This window comes from Nuphar pumila, chromosome 2 (genome assembly GCF_984573655.1).
Source record: "Nuphar pumila chromosome 2, dmNupPumi1.hap1.1, whole genome shotgun sequence".
Taxonomy (NCBI): Eukaryota; Viridiplantae; Streptophyta; class Magnoliopsida; order Nymphaeales; family Nymphaeaceae; genus Nuphar; species Nuphar pumila.
In genome coordinates, this window is record NC_143250.1 from 4,835,394 (window position 1) to 4,850,569 (window position 15,176).

The following is a 15,176-nucleotide window of genomic DNA, read 5'->3' on the forward strand; positions in this document are numbered from 1 at the left end:
GAAGTCAGATATGGTTCGTTAAATTTCATACCAGATTTGGGTTTCAATTAGGCTCTATCATTAAGCATGTATAGTTAGAATTTAAAAATAAAATTAAAAAAAATCCTAAAAACCTCATTAAGCATGTATCATTAAACATATTTTATTAATCACCTATGCTCTACTTATATATATATATATATATATATATATATATATATATATATATATATATATATATATATATATAGAGAGAGAGAGAGAGAGAGAGAGAGATTATTGTGAGGGTCGTATGACAATGTTCCTAACGCAAAGGGTGGATCTGATCTCAACGAGACATAAACATGGATGCAAATGGGATGGATTTTGTTCAGACGTAAGTATTTTTGAGATCGACTAATCATTATACAGACAGTTCCACTTGAGATGGAGCATGAAGCTCGTGTATAGCCATTCTCCACTCAGGCCATCCAAGATTTTTTGGTCTGATTATTAAAGTTGATTCCTCAATGGGTCACTTTAGTAGGCGTATCGGTTTACCATCAAGAACCCAGGCCAACCAGGCCAATTTCGACGAACCCTAACTAAACCCTCCAACATTCTTGCTTTGGAATGTCTTCTTGAAGATGAGAGAAGCCTCAAGGAGGATTTCCATGGGGATATTCTGTCAAAGTGTACTAGAGCCTACCAAGAGACACTCAATTTGGGTAGAACCAAAAAAATTATTTGAAGGGCCAGCCATACTTATAATATTAGACAACTCATGGGTTTTGAACCCACGAGGGAGAAGCGGTATCTTTTATACAACCCACCCACCCTCCAGATACCAAAATTTCATGACGCCCAAACAGTAAGACTTTTTCAAGATAAGTATTTACAGGTACAAGAATTAGACAACCATTGTTCGCCACAAGATGACAAAATGGACTGGATGACCGAACGAGAACATAGTTTGTTGCTGGATGGCAGAACAAGTAGTGCCGTCCGTTAGGAGACAACACAATCTGTTTGTTGTCCATTGTATTGAACAAGCGGATAAACTTTGAAGCTTATTACTATCTCATCTAGATTGCCATCCAGGGTAGGCAAACTCTTCTTGTATGTGTTTTCTTACGAGAAAACTCTCCTAGATGAGTGATCCAAGTTTCAAGGTCCATTCATTTTATTTTTAACGTCTTTTAAAGGCATTTCATTTGATTGTTGCCCAATGGGGGTTGGCATAGTGGGATGGTGCAGCGGCTGACAGACATGTAGTTGGGGTTCAAATCCCGCGGGCCTCATCACCATTGCATAAGTGAAAGCCAGTGGCTCTTTGGGGTGCGCCCGGGTTTACACTCTGAGGTGGCTTCTAGGTTCGGAAAAGAGAGAGCTAGATCGATCTTAGCCGACTAATTAGTCATAGATTTCCCCTCCTAACCCCACCCATCAAACCGGTTTCTAAACAACGTGACCCATTAGTGAACAACATTAATGACTTGATATAGTAACTTAAGTAGGGTTTGGCTTATAATTATTCGATTAATTGAAAGTCAACCGTCAGCTGATAATTTCTCTAGTCGTATACGATTGAATGGACCATGACATTCTAAACTTAAAATATTTATCAACACAAGGTGTCAAACTTTCATCCTTGAAAAAAACATATTTTATGTCAAAGATTACGACTCAAGACTCATTTCCTATGGTTTCGATCATCTTGCTCAATACATCCGTGGGATCAAATTTGATAATATATATATATATATATATATATATATATATAGAGAGAGAGAGAGAATATCGATAAGAGACCTGAATACACAAATATTTTGAAAATTAGGACATGGTGACATGAGTTTTCATTTTTAATGATGCAAATGTCCTCCGATATCGTAATATATAAAAACATATTTCTTGTTATTAAAAAAATACTATTAATTTTTTTAAATAATAAATAAAATGTCATGATGTGTCACGTGGGGTTTGAATATAATGTCATGATGTGTCACGTGGTGTTTCCACATGTGTGTCGTCTCACTTAGTAATGTGACCCTCTGAACGTATGATGTTCTCATACTTGATGCCACACGCATTGCCACCATCCTTCTTGGCATAGTATTTGTGATATTTTAAAAAACCATGAATTTTATTGCAATAATATCAGAATTGATAAAATACCAAAAAAAAATGCCTTACAAAAAGTTTAGCACAGTAGAAACACACTCTCTCTCTCCAGGACAATCACCCGTGTTAAAAGCATTAATTGTGAACCAACTAGATTGACTTTGTCCATAAAAATTAATGCTATTCATCGCTGTTTTCTCTCTCTCCTTTTCATTTTAAGCCCGTCTCTTTCTATCTTCATTGTTTGTTAGCATCTCCAGCTTACCAACTCAAAAAAGTTTATCATGGTAAAAACACACACACACACTTTCTCTAATCCAGTCACCCTTGTTAAAAGCGTTAATTGTGAGCCAACTCGCTTGACTTTGTCCATAAAAACTAATGCTATTCATTGTTGTTCTCCCTCTCTCTTCCCCTTTATTTTGAGCCAATCTCTTTCTATCTTTATTGATAACCTACTAAAAAAAGTTTAGCACAGTAAAAATACACACTCTCACTCTCACTCTCACTCTCACTCTCACTCTCACTCTCACTCCAATGTTAAAAGCATTAATTGTTAGCCAACTGGCTTGGCTTGACTTTGTTAATAAAAACTAATGCTATTCGTTGTTTTCTCTCTCTCCCTTTAACCTTGAGCCTGTCTCTTTTTCTCTTCATTGTTTGCCAGCATCTCCAACTTACCAACTCAAAAAAGTTTATCACAGTAAAAACACACACTTTCACTTTCTCTCTCTAATCCAGTCACCTGTGTTAAAAGCATTAATTGTAAGACAACTCGCTTGACTTTGTCCATAAAAACTAATACTATTCGCTCTCACTTTCATTTTGAGCCCGTCTCTTTCTCTCTTCATTGTTTGTCAGAATCTCCAGCTTACCAACTCAAAAAAGTTAATCATAGTAAAAACACACACTCTCACTCTCTCTCTCTAATCCAGTCACCTATGTTAAAAGCATTAATTGTGAGCCAACTCGCTTGACTTTGTCCATAAAAACTAATGCTATTCATTGTTGTTTTCTCTCTCTCTCTCTCTTTCATTTTAAGCCAGTCTCTTTTTGTCTTCATTGCTTACCTACTCAAAAAAGTTTAGCACAGTAAAAACACACTCTCACTCTCTCCAATCCAATCACCCTCTTTAAAAGCATTAATTGTGAACCAACTAGATTGACTTTGTCCATAAAAACTAATGCTATTCGTTGTCGTTTTCTCTCTCTCCCTTTCATTTTGAGCTTGTCACTTACTCTCTTCATTGTTTGCCAGCATTTCCAGCTTACCAACTTAAAAAAGTTTATCATAGTAAAAACACACACACACTCTCTCTCTCTAATCCGGTCACCCTTGTTAAAAGCATTAATCGTGAGCCAACTCGCTTGACTTTGTCCATAAAAACTAATGCTATTCATTATCGTTTTCTCCCTCTCTCTCTCTTTCATTTTAAGTCAGTCTCTTTCTGTCTTCATTGCTTACCTATTCAAAAAAGTTCAGCACAATTCTTTCTTTTTCATTTTGAGCCTGTCACTTTCTCTCTTCATTGTTTGCCAGCATCTCTGGCTTACCAACTCAAAAAAAAATTATCATAGTAAACACACACACACACTCTCTCTCTCTAATCCAGTCACCCTTGTTAAAAGCATTAATTGTGAGCCACCTCGCTTGACTTTGTCCATAAAAAGTAATGTTATTCGCTGTCGTTCTCCCTCTCTCTTTCCCTTTCTTTTTGAGCCAGTCTCTTTTTATCTTTATTACTAACCTACTCAAAAAAGCTTAGCACAGTAACCACACACTCTCACTCTCTCACCAATCTAATCACACATGTTAAAAGCATTAATTATGAACCAACTAGATTTACTTTGTCCATAAAAACTAATGCTATTCATTGTCGTTCTCTCTCTCTTCCTTTCATTTTGAGCATGTTTCTTTTTCTCTTCATTTTTTGTCAGCATCTCTGGCTTAGCTACTCAAAAAAGTTTGCACAGTAAAAACACACACTCTCACCCTCACTCCAGTTCAATCATAAGTGTAAAAAGCATTAATTGTGAGCCAACTCACTTGACTTTGTTCATAAAAACTAATGTTATTCGTTGTCATTTTCTCTCTCCCTTTAATCTTGAGCCCGTCACTTTTTCTCTTTATTGTTTGCCAGCATCTCCAACTTACCAACTAAAAAAAGTTTATCATAGTAAAAACACACTCTTTCTCTCTCTCTCTAATCCAGTCACCTGTGTTAAAAGCATTAATTGTGAGCCAACTCGCTTGACTTTGTCCATAAAAACTAATGCTATTTGTTCTCCCTTTCATTTTGAGCCTGTCTCTTTCTCTTCATCTCTTTCTCTTCATTGTTTGCCAGCATCTCTAGCTTACCAACTCAAAAAAGTTATCATAGTAAAAACACACACTCTCACTCTTCCTCTAATCCAGTCACCTGTGTTAAAAGCATTAATTATGAGCCAACTCGCTTGCCTTTGTCTATAAAAACTAATGCTATTCATTGTCATTTTCTCTCTCTCTCTCTCCTTTTCATTTTAAGCCACTCTGTCTTCATTGCTTACCTAAAAAAAAGTTTAGCAGAGTAAAAAACACACGCTCTCACTCTCTCCAATCCAATCACCCGTCTTAAAAACATTAATTGTGAACCAATTTGTTTGACTTTATCCATAAAAAGTAATGCTATTCATTGTTCGTTTCTTTCTCTCTTCATTGTTTGCCAGCATCTCGTGCTTAGCTACTCAAAAAGTTTAGCACACTCTCACTCTCACTTTCACTCTCTCTCCAATCCAATCATCGATGTTTAAAGCATTAATTGTGAGCCACCTAGCTTGACTTTGTCCATAAAAGCTAAAACTAAAGCCACTGTCGTTCTCTCTCTATCCCTTTCATTTTGACACAGTAAAAACACAGACTCTCACTCTCTCTCCAATAGCAAACTTGCAAACAGATTGGATTTCACTCTGATCGTTCAAATACCAAACTCTATGCGGATTAGATTTTGGTGATAAAGGAAGCCTAGCTGGAATTTGGGTCAAACCCAAACAGTCCAATTAGTATATGGTTAGTTAAATTTCATACCAGACCTGGGTTACAATTAGGCTCCACAATTTTTCAATGTAAAAAAAGTAAAAAAAATGTTGGTATTGCCTCTTGTGACTAGATTCATGTTATGGTTGGCGGTGAAAATTATTATGAAGGGATTTCTGCGTGATCATATATATTAACACGTGTTAGTGATGCTTGTGGTATTTGAGGATGCACCACTGTGTATTTTTGTTGCACATAGGCCCAAGATTCTGGCTCGTTTCCCTACATGATCAGCAACCAGTCCTCACTGAGCAACACCATTGATTTGCAGTGAGAGGAGAGCCGCTGCACTTGAGAGAGAGGGAGACCGTTGGTGTTCCTCACTTTATTTTTTGTGTTATTTGTGGGTAAACCGTTGGTGTTCCTCACTTTTGAGAGAGAGAGACCACCTAAGAATCTGGATCCCGTGCAATCACATAGCACAAAATTTGTGCACTTAGCGCTCTGATCACCGGGTAGGCTTATCTTTATGTGAATTCCGAGTAGCCCTATTGGTCCTAAGCTTTGAAGCAGGTTTTTTTTTTCAACAATCATCTTTTTTTAGTGACGAGGAACTCTCTCTGAGAATCGGCCCACGGGTGGCCTTATCTTTGTGCGAATTTCGAGTAGACCTGATGGAATAAAAGACTTGACCGATGCAACTAAGTTTTCACATAAAAATGTGCGGTAATCAAACTTTACAATATATGGGTAAACTTTGCCCATCTTGATTGACCCACTAAATAAGTTGGGTTGAGCTCGAAAATGTTCATCGATTTACAATGCATAGCCCCTCGACATAAGCTTTTAATATTAGTGCACTATCTTAACTGAGGGGTCTCAAACCTAGATTGATTGTTAAAAATGAAAATATTTTTTGTCATATCCAGCATTATGATGCAAAACCCAGATCTAGTTTCATCCAACCTCTTCTAATATGGATAAACTGGATCTAATCCTTCACGGTTAAATCCAGAAACAACCATGGCGCAACCAAAAACATCCAGTATTCTCCACTACGTAATTGGGTTTTACCCTTTGTATCCTTTTTCTCTTGTCCCGTTTATTATCACAGGGAGAAACCACACATTAAGTGACCCGATTCCCCGTGAGGGTTAAAAAAAAGACAAGTTTTTAAAGTATTATTATTATTATTATTATTATTATTATTATTATTATCAAGTTGGGGTAGAAAAGGCCCCCTACCTGTAGCTCTCAACACTGTAGTGCTGATTGCTCCTTGTACAATGACCAATCAAGAGGCTTGTTCTCCCATTGGACATACTTTACACTGGAAGGAATAAAGTAAAAAAAACTCATACAAATGTTCAGATTCCAAAAATTGTAAGAGTATCTAGACTATAAAAACTTTCTGCATCCAGCCAATCCATCTTCTGTTAACTGCAAACACATCGATATTCTGCAATTGAGCATCCTTCAGATCAAGAATGTCATTGAGAGCATCCGTTTCTGGCATGATCAAGTCGTTTTCTTTCTTGAATACATCAACATGCAAGAAATGGCCACTCCAATCCCTGGACGCATACCCAATCAAACCGAAATCTGTTTTAATAACATAAACCAATTGAATATCCACCTTTCAGCCATCCGATTGAATCCATGGCCTTGTGATAGTATCGTATTTATACCAACAATTTACTGCTTGTCTGTCAAAATCTCCCCAGTTGAGCTTGAGATTTTTTTTTCAAGCTCTCCAAATGTAATACTTCATATTCTTTGAAGAAAACTGATTATTATCATGTACTTAATACACATGGCCCTGGTGCAGTTCCCACCTCCCATTGCCAAAAATATTATTCCAACTGATCATTTAGCTTATCTTAAACTACAAACCTTTCAAAAAATGTTGTTTTTATGTAACTTTGTCTTCCCACATGCATTTTGTTCACAATCGAAACAATTGTGCAGGAAACAAACATGAAACATAATATAAAGAAAGCATGTTTTAAGGAAATGCAAGAGTAAAACACATAATCTAACCCGATAAAGAGCATTGTCAGAGGATAAATTATTTGAAGTTCATGAATGTTATATTCTGAGAATTAGATATTGCTTTACCAGTAGTGGATAAAATACCTGGACTTTGCCAAGTATATTTCCAACGGCTAAATGAGTACCCCGTTGTGGCCAACCCACAGAACAAGTGCTGTCATCAAGCACAAATCACACAGCGTGGTTACCTGTAAACATGTCACAACAACAAAATCCATTCAGCAAAAATTCATCTTAGTTGTGCACATTTTGCTAAGAAACTCTCTTAGTGCAAGGATGACAAAAATCCACACGGGTGGTGTATGTTCGCCCCCGATGATTCACTGAATCCCACGTTTGTGTTCGAGGGGTCGAATGAGCGGCACATATTTATGCACATGGGGCTCGTATTCCCGTGTATGATGACATAACTTTGCATCGGATTCTGGTGTTGTTGCAAAGACTTAATCACCCTTGCTTTTCTTGCCCTAAAATGACAGTTCGAGGAAATGACAAAAATATCCTCCATTCAAAAGTTGGGAAAATACGGTTCGAGAAAAGGACAAAAAGTCCTCCATCCAGAAAGTTTGATGTTAACTATTTAAAGTGGAGACGTTTCCTATTCATGAAACTCCTGCGCCATCTGCTGTAACAGTAGCTCCCATTATCAACCCAAACTTTGCCTTCGTCTCCAGTCGAGGTTTCCGCCTTGTTTTTTATCCTGTTTTACAACACATTGTTGCCTTCTCGTGCCTGCCTTGTGTTACAAAACATTCCTGTGTCTTCTCTTCATTTATGCTGTCTTTAGGCATTATGGAAGAAAGCAATGATGCACAAACATTCCAATCAGTGCCATTAAGGCGGCGTGAGTAGCTTTCCATCTCATCATGCTATCGATGAAGAAGGCATGTCATCTTGTGTGCCATTAAGGCATTGTTTGTTTATTGCAGGTAGATCTTGTTCTTATGATGGTTGGAAACTTATCGATATTTGTAAGACGCTGGGACCTATTGAAAAAAATGCTTGTTTACAAATGCTAGGAAGGGCCTCTACCCCATCAGGTATCCTACATTCACTCATTATATGCATTGTATCTCAAACCGCTGTAATAGTAACATACTCCCGTTTTTGTGAGATATATCTTTGTTAGTTAATATCGATTTGTTTGCTATTTTGCTCGATTTCTTCCGTATCGGTTTGAAATTTATTGTGCGATATATTTATCGACCTTTTAGATATTATGGTTTTGTATTGTCGAGTTGTAAGTTATTATGCTGAACTGCCGTATCGATTTTCAATATATTATTCGATATTCATATCGCTTTGTAAGATATTATATGTTTTGTAATATGTATTTCTAAGATATTTGTACACAGACTTTGAAAACGTGTGCGTGCAGAAACACATCGTTAAACGATTACGGGGGCGATTTTCGCATTCATACCGCTGCTCTGTCAGCGATTTCTATTGAACTCGCTTTACAGCATCGTGGATATAATGAGAGTGTTATCGTCAACACACATGTACGACATGTATCTTTTATTGGCATGGTAAGTGACAACTCGATGCTCAGTATAAGCAAATATCAAACCGCACTTGCTTGGATACTGTCATTCATTAAATCGTTGCTTTGACTTGCTTAACCTTATCGGTATCCGTTGTTATATGCATCCTGATTAAATCACAGTAAATGTATGTGCTTGCTAACGCAAATTGATATATTGCTTACAAAACATTCCACTTTCTTCTCTTCTTTTTTGTTGTTGTTAGGCATTATGGAAGAAAGCAGTGATGCACAAACATTCCAACCAGTGCCATTAAGGCGGCGTGAGTAGCTTTTCATCTCATCATGCTATCGATGAAGAAGGCATGTCGTCTTGTGTGCCATTAAGGCATTGTTTGTTTATTGCAGGTAGATCTTGTTCTTACGATGGTTGGAAACTTATCGATATTTGTAAGACGCTGGGACCTGTTGACAAGAATGCTTGTTTACAAATGCTAGGAAGGGCCTCTACCCCATCAGGTATCCTACATTCACTCATTATATGCATTGTATCTCAAGCCCCTGTATTAGTAACATACTCCCATTTTTTGTGAGATATATTTTTGTTAGTTAATATCGATTTGTTTGCTATTTTGCTGCAAACACCAATTGATATATTGCTTAAAACTTTGTTGAGCTTATCATTAGGTTGTAATAAAGATGATGTAGCTCAATCAATTGAAAGATCTGGAGAATTGAACATCTATACTAATGACGCAACTGAAGAATTGAACATCTGCGCTAATGATCCACATGAAAAGAAAGGTGCAGGCATTAGACCCACTCTTGACTTGAATGTTCCAGTAGAAGAAATGCAATTCAATAATGAGGTAGATTACCATGACAGTACACATAATAAAAGAGTAGGCACCGGGAATGTAAATGGAAGCACACTAGACTTGAATGTTCCAGTTGTGGAAATGCAATTCAATAATGAGGTAGATTTTGATGTCAGTACACATAATAAAAGTGTAGGAACTAGGAATGTACATGGAATTACACTTGACTCTCTTTCTGTAGAAGGAATGCAGTTTAATAACGAGGAAGCTGCATATAAATTTTACAATGATTATGCCTTAAAAGTTGGCTTCAGTGTGAGAAGGTTTTCTTGGTCAAAAAATGCACTGAGTGTCTTGGTTAGAAAGACGTATGTTTGTTCCAAGCAAGGTTGGAAAAAATCAATGGGAAATCCAACAAAGAGCATGCCAGAATCAAGATGTGGATGTCAAGCGAGAATGGTTTTGAGAAGACATCCGAATGGAAAATTTGTAGTTCGTACTTTAATCAGTGATCATAATCATGATTTATCTGCATCATTTATGACTCCTATGCTAAGGTCACATTGTAAAGTAACTGTAGTGCATGCTGCAATGACTGAAATAGCCGATAACATCGGCATTGCACCAAGGAAGACATACAATTTGTTTGCCCACATCGACGGTGGTCGCGATAATGTGTCATTCACACCTTTGGATCTAAGAAACCACTTGAGAAGGAAGAGGACAAATAACATGAAGAAAAGAGAAATATGTTCTTTGGTTGATTACTTACAGAATAAATCAAGCAATGAACATGATTTCTTTAGTGTAATGCAAGTGGATGAAGATGGATATGCTGTGAATAAGTTTTGGGCAGATTCAAAGTCAAGAGTAGATTATGAATGCTTCAATGATGTGCTTGTATTTGATACTACAGTAAAGATTAATACTGAACAGTGGCCATTTGCGCAGTTTGTCGGAGTGAACCATCACGCACAAAGTTGTATATTAGGTGAGGCGTTTTTGTATGAGCAGACCAAGGAAAGCTTTGAGTGGTTGTTCAGAGTATTTACACAGGCAATGAACGGGAAGCAACCTGAAGCTGTACTTACAGATGGTGATCACGCAATTGCAACTGCAGTGCTTCATGTGTGGCCAGATGCACATCATCGCCTATGTTTGTGGCATATCTTTCAAAATGCAACAAAGAACATAGGACACATATTTAATCAGAAGACAGGGTTTGACAAAAAGTTTACTAGGTGTGTGCTTGAGAGCGTAGACGAGATCACCTTTATGTCTGATTGGGAGGAAATGATTCAGACATACGACCTTCAAGATTGTCTGTGGTTACAAAATTTATATGCAGAAAAAGAGAAGTGGGCAATGGCATATGGAAGACAATACTTTTGTGCTGGTATGATAAGCACACAAAAAGCTGAATCTATGCATGCCACACTTAAGAAAACCTTGTATTCATGTTTAACAATGTTTCGTTTCATGGAACAATATGAATTATTTGTAGACGGTCTAAGACAGAATGAGCTTGAACAAGACGTGAAATGCTTCAACACATGACCTCTAACTTTTGGCATAAAAATATTGATGCGACCTGCAGCTCTGTATACACTAACTGTATTTGAATGGATCAAGAAAGATGTGTTATATGTCATGAATTGCAAAATAGAAGGACTCGTGCAAACCGAGAATATGCACAAATACCATATTTTATGGCAGGGCGAAAAGCATCACGAAAGGCGAGAAGGACATGTCACGTACAATGTTGACAACGGAAGAGTTGAATGTTCGTGCAAAATGTATGAATTCAAAGGTATTTTATGTTGTCATACATTAAAGGCACTCAATCAAGAGAAGATACAAGAAATACATGCGTCTTACGTAATGAGAAGATGGAAGAGACGTGCAAAGATTGAAACCATTGTTATGAACAATATGAGTAAATCTGGTGTTGACGAGAAGTGCCACATAGCCTCCCGTTACCAACAACTGTGTAGGTCATTTATGCATGTTGTTGATTTGGCATCGAGAAGTGAAGAAGGCTATGTATTCGTGAGAAAAGCTTCAATGCAGTTACTTGAAAACTTGGAGTTAATTCACCTTAACTCTGTTGCAGCGAATGAATACCAGTCGAAGATAATGGGATTGAATAGCGTAGGTGAAAATCATGTTTCGCTTGACACTCCTGACAAGTTGCGCCGAAGCGTAAACATTATCTTCAACAAGTCAGTAGTGAACGTTGTTGATTATGATGGACATATTTATGAAGCGAAGGGTATGAAAAGAAAACCTGCCTCTGATCACAGTCGTCGGAGGGCAAAGGGTGCACTAGAATTGGTTGGCAAGAAAAGGACTAAGAAACAACCAACCTGTAATAAAAAACAACAAAGCCCTTCGAATGAACAGGTATGTAAGACATTATATTGTTTTCCATTACGTGAATCTTGTCAATATCTAACTCGTGTAATGTCCAACATGCAACAATACCCTATAGAAGTAACACCAAATGTTGAAACCTTCATTCCTCCCGACCAGATTTCCGGCAACGATAACTTCAGTTTTACAAGTCTTTTGGTATGTAATCAATGTTGGGAGGAGGTTTGCATTTCTTGTGAAACTTAATGCAGTGTCTTATATTTTCTATTTCATGACCGGCTCTGATGCATTCGACAGATAGGTATGGGACACAGGAATCTCGTGTGGGCTATTAATTTAGCTGTCATGCCTCTTTGCATAACCCGATTTCCACATTGTCGGATTTGTTAAGAGTTTATAGTGATTTGTCAGTGACGACTTGCGGTCCGTGGTTGGATTTGCGGCTAACCGATAGATAGTGATTTGTGGCTTCTGCAGGAAGTCGATTCATGACATCATTGAATGGCGATTTGTGATTATCGTTGAATAGCGATTTGTGGCATCGCATCATAGTGATTTGTGGGTATTGTTGGAATGTCAATCCAAGCGGGTTGAGAAGGGTTGTTCCAGTAAGCTTTTTTGGGCCATTGATCAAGGTTGCGATTCATTTTATGATGTAAGAAAGCTTTCACCTGCGTTTTCCAGGTAAGTGGTTGCACAATGTTGGACTTGTGTAATGATAATAAAACGAAATTTTTTTATGATTTGACTTTTTTTGGTTGATTTAAACAAGTCCTTTATTTATTAAATTGTGATTTACATCCAATAAATAGAATGTGTCCCAACATAGCTGCCAATCTGCTTCCAAGATAGTGTCATGTTCACAAGCTACTAGTGCCCCTCTTTTTCTTTGTACTTGTGCGTATAAACATCTTGTAAAATAGATTATTATTTTATTTATCGTAAATTGTGCTTTAGAAGTCTTTTGGTATATAATCAATGTTGGGAGGAGGTTTGCATTTCCTGTGAAACTTGTAGTATGTCTTATATTTTCTATTTCAATGTTGGAAGTAGATTGGCAGCTATGTTGGGACACATTCTATTTATTGGATGTAAATCGCAATTCAATAAATAAAGAACTTGTTTAAATTAACCAAAAAAACTCAGATCATAAAATGATTTCCTTTTATTATCATTACTCAAGTCCAACATCTACCTGAAAAATGCAGGTGAAAGCTTACTCAGATCATAAAATGAATCGCAACCTTGATCAATGGCCCAAAAAAAGCTTACTTAAACAACCCTTCTCAGCCCGCTTAGATTGACATTCGAAGGACAACCGCAAATCACTATGCTGCGATGTCACAAATCGCTATTCAACGATAACCACAAATCACCATTCAGTGATGTCATGAATCGACTTCCTGCAGAAGCCACAAATCGTTGTCCGGCTCACAGCACAAACTATCCAGCGATGGGTGTGCCATCCTTCTATTGGTGGCTTGTTGACAAGTATCAAAAAACAGTTATGGCTGTTAAAGAGGAGAGGACAACAAAGGATGAAAATGGAGTTGAGTTCATAGACACAGACAGACCACTACTACAAATCGTCATTCAGCTGATGATCACTACTACAAATCGTTGTCTAGCGAATAGGAAGGACAACCTCAACATGATCAGGCGGCGCGCTTGGAATTCTGCTGCGGAATTGAATAAGGAGGGAAACCAGTCACAAACAGCTTTGAATGTAACACCATAATTGTTTTCCATTGTAATCCATCACTTATAAGACCGAATGCTTTTAAGATTGCTAGAGTGTAAGAATCAATATATGCAAATCGGTCCACCAATGGTGTTAGGACTGTTTTGCTGTAAGCTTGCATTCGAGGATTGTTTACTTAATTTTTCACTAGACAAAAGGGTCTCTGTAATTATTAACGTTATCCCAGTAAGGTAGGTGTTCTTGAAATCCAGTGGACTATGGCAATTATTCCTCTTCTTCTTCTTCTTTGTCTGTATTGATCGAGGTCATAAGACCACCTCATCCAATCGATGTACTACTTACATGGCTCGCATGTTCCACAGTACTCTACGAGTAAAGGGAAATAGGTCCTCAATAGGCTGCTCTAGTAAGGAACGAAACGTTTGTTGTTTACAAATCTCAATACACATATGTGTTGCGTACGGACAACAAAGGATGTATCGTAAGTTTTTTGATTAATCGTACATTATTCATTTATCACGGTGGGTGAGCAGTAGATCTTTTGGCTCATAGATAGTCGCACAAGCACTGGACGGTGTGATTATCTTCTACTTTGTGAACCAGCAATAGTCAAACTGATGGTACCTTTATAAACCTGAAGTTCCTCCCTCGAACATGTGAGGCAAAGGAAGACAGCTACACGACCAACAATGGCGAGTCGGTACGATATTGTCTACACATCGTCTCCATTTTCATCAAAACCCGTCTCTTTCATGCCGTATTTGCGCTTTGTGTTGTGTACTCTATAATGTAATTTCAATACCGTTCATTGCAATGTCCTTGTTCATTTCAGTAGAACATCCACCGACGAAGTTGGGTGAGAACTTAGTCAATCACTCCTGCAGGACATCAAAAGAATGCACAATGAATTCGCACAGTGCAACATGATCAATAATTTTGTTCGTATGAAAGTGGTAGGAGTTGTCTATATATGTAAGCCATGTGTACGTACGTTAACAACAACATATTTGCTGCAAACAGACTATATCCGATTTCGTCAGTTATATTAAAAGCAATGCGTCAAGCAAGACTATAAGCATCGTCAGCCCGTATTTCATGGTATATCAGTTGTATTTTATGTTGCTTTTGGTTATTGGTTTAGTCCAGTTGATTCGTATGTTAACATTGTTGTTAATAAGGTTTCAGTTTGCAGACTATCTTACACCGTTTGCCATACTCCAGTGGATTTAAAGACGGCCTACCTTATTGGGTTAACGGTAATCATTGCGGAGACCTTTTGTCTAATGAAAAAGTAAGTAAACACCCCTAGAGTGCAAGGTCACAACATAACAGTGTTAACAACATTTTTTACGATCCATTTGCAGATATTGATTCCTACACTCTGGAATGCTGAAAATCATTGGGTCTTATACGTGATGGATTTACACGAAAAACAACTATGGTGTTACAATTCGTTGGAAGTTGACAGTGGTTTACGGCTTGACATTTCCCATCTCGTAAGATTCCATCTATATGAGTATCGTGTCGTGTACTGGGGTCATGAATTTACTTTCGGCCGCATTATTCTCAGATTGGTTTCGTCAAAGTCATTTTGGGAGTCGACGTTAGCGAGTAGATCTATCGCACGGCATACCATGCTCCTTTACAAAATAA